Genomic DNA, 3,150 nt, shown 5'->3' with positions numbered 1-3,150 from the left:
ATTTTGCTGACTGAGCAAATAATTTTGCTGACACAGCAAATAATTTTGCTGACACAGCAAATAAATTTGCTGACATAGCAAATACTTTTGGTGGCGAAGCAAACGCAAATAATTTTGCTGACACTAGGTAGTGCAACAGGTGGGCGGAGACGAACCACTTTTTTGGGACCATCGATCCCCCTATCCCTCCCTCTCTCCCTCTAAAAGCTTAATATGTGGTTTAAAATGCTTAATATTTGCTTAATATTAGTTTAAGTAGGTGTTGTAATTTTGCTGACACTAGGTAGTGCAACAGGTGGGCGGAGACGAACCACTTTTTTGGGACCACCGATCCCCCTATCCCTCCCTCTCTCCCTCTAAAAGCTTAATATGTGGTTAAAAATGCTTAATATTTGCTTAATATTACTTTAAGTAGGTGTTGTACAAGCAGTGATACTGGAAGTATCATCTGCTAAAAATACTGTATGGCTTTGACATCAGTAAAACCGATGAAAGTGAGAAATTGATTACAGTAATCGAAGCATGCTCTACAGCATGACATTAGTATCAACCTAATACTCAAATATGGTTCCATTAAAAAAGTATCTTATCCTGATCAGTGTACTGTACACGTTCACTGTGAAAAATAGTCGTAGGTTTAAGGAAGAATTTCCCATATGATGCGTGTCGTAAAGTTATAGTTTGAGATTGTACAATGTCAAGCACATCGTGTCGCCTTGGAATTAATCGACAGCAAGAAATGGGCTTGGCGCAAATTTACAACATATGTTGTCTACGGTTGTTAATAAAAATAATAACAAATGTTGTAAATTTAAGAGGATTTTTCACACTGGTGATCGTCGCACGAATGCTTCACCCACATTTCATACAAAAAATCCTGACAGATGTTTATGTTTTTCTCCCTCGCTTTTTCGGAGTCGGCATGACTCTGCCAGTGCGCTGCGGCTGGTCATTCCCGGTCATTCCTAACACAGTCATTGCCGCCCCGCCCCGCCCCGCCCCGGGGTCCACGTCCACTTCGCGCACCACATGCGCACGCAGTGGGAAAGCCTCCGCCGGCTTATGTCGCTGTAGGGCGCGCGGGCGGGGAATCACCGGCCTGAGTCAGAACGCAATGACGTCACTACTCGCAGGAGACTCTTTCGGTGAGTGTAACTCACCCCAGGGAAGCTTCTCGGGAACCAAGTGAGAGAACGAGCGCGCCGTGAACGCGTGAACGCGAACAGTTGCTGCAGTGAACGAACGTTCTCCATTAGCTCTTATGGCGAGCTCACCAGTTCGTTCACTTTTTCACCGCGTTCACGTTCACGCTCACGTTCAATCTGCCGTTCCCGAGAAGCCCTCCAGCGTACACATCTCTTCAAAGTGATGACTTTTGGCTGAGGTAATGTCAAAAACGCAAGTTAAAGTTACATATTCAGCCAGCTACGTTGTCGACATTTAGGATTACATGTTACAAGCAGTCCGCGAAACTCAGCTGCTGCTATACGTCACTATGCACTTCTGCAAAATAACTTCGGTTTTCTGGCAGAACATTGAGATGTGGACTTCCTTTACAAGAGGGGAGTATATTTTGACGATGTGGCTCTCGACTTATACCGCATGGAAATAAGTGACTAACCAAAGTGTCCAAAAAGTATGCTTAATGTATACGAAAAACATTTCGATATACTAATTTCCATGCGGGATCACAACCTTCTGCTTTGATAAGCCAGTCTGAAGCGCAACTGCAGCTCAAGTTTTATGTAAAAAATCCCCTCCGGTAATCAATTTTGTAGTCCAAAACTGTTCAAGACCATCGATGAGTAGAATCAGAATGTGTATGGTTTTGGGGGTACCTCGTGGGTACGTGTACGTACCACTTTTTAGCCTACAATTCTGTTTAGAACAAGAGTTATCTATTGTTCTTGCCGAAGCGATCTGTCTGTCTACATGGTGCGAGCTATAGCAAAACGCCTCAAAGAGTCCTAAATCGAAGAGATGCCTTGCTCGAAAGAAAAGAAAAAGGTTTTCAGCAAAAACAATAATAAACCAAACTGTAACATATGTACTTATTTCGCCAACCTTCCCCTTTTCTTTTTCTTACACCATTTCCATCACCACTGAGACAGAAGCACTTGATTCAAGTACCAAATAAACGATAAACTTGGACCCAAGTGCAATAGACGCCTAATATCAAATACCAAATTTGCTATTTGGTACTTGAATCAAGCGTTGTTCGTTGTTGTTTCAGTGCAAGAGAAATTGCCCTCAAATCAAGTGCAAAATGCTATTAATTATTTAAGAGAATTTCGCGAAAATTTCAAGTGTCTAGCCCATAGCATTCAACCCCCTCTACCCCCCACCCCCACCCCCTCGGCACGCGCCCGCGCGCGCACACACAAACACAACACAATTCTAGAAATACACACCCACCCGGCGTTAGATCGTTTACATGAGTCGCCCGTGCGATAGCATCGAACGGCTTGTAGTATTTTCCGGTCCGATGGCCTCCCGAGCGGCCGCCACCTGTTCAGCGTCCAGGTTAGATGGGTTGCCTGCCCAGAAGGCGCGGGAATGCCGGCCGTCGAGGCTGGAGTCCATCACGTTTGACGAAAACGCACGCCAGGCGTTCTCGGGAGAGGCGTGTCTTATCCATCGGTGAGCTCCCAAGTAAAGTCGAGTCAGCCTCATCATGAGTGTGCAACAGGGCTGCTCTGTTCGCCTCCCCGCGCAACAAGGGGGTCCGTCCGAAAACACGAAATAATAAAAAGTCCGTCAAATTCGCGTCGCCCTGACGCAGTTTCAGCCTGAAGTTTGCCTCTTTCGCGTGATCCGAGTTATTGGAGCCCGTGGGACCTCCGAGTGACTTTCTCGTGACACTCTTTGCGTTGGTGTGGCCAGTCAGTGTCTGGCTGAGCGGCCGGCAGGTGGCGCGCGAGTCACAATGGACGCGGCGCGGCTCGGCGGCGGCGCACCCCGCTCGGCCCCCGCGCGCGCGCGCGCTCGGCTTCGCTCGGCGCGGCCAGGCGCGGCTCGGCGACCGGCCGCGCGCGGAGTTCTCAGCGAATCGAGGTCAGCGAAACACACTGGAACGCGCTTGAGTTACCTTGCCGCTCAACTGATCGGGCCCCGCTCCGCTCACGGCTGAGCACCGTGTCCAGCCGCCCC

The sequence above is a fragment of the Frankliniella occidentalis genome, unplaced genomic scaffold (genome assembly GCF_000697945.3).
Source record: "Frankliniella occidentalis isolate FOCC.00 unplaced genomic scaffold, Focc_3.1 Scaffold299, whole genome shotgun sequence".
NCBI lineage: Eukaryota > Metazoa > Arthropoda > Insecta > Thysanoptera > Thripidae > Frankliniella > Frankliniella occidentalis.
This window is presented reverse-complemented; position numbering follows the sequence as displayed.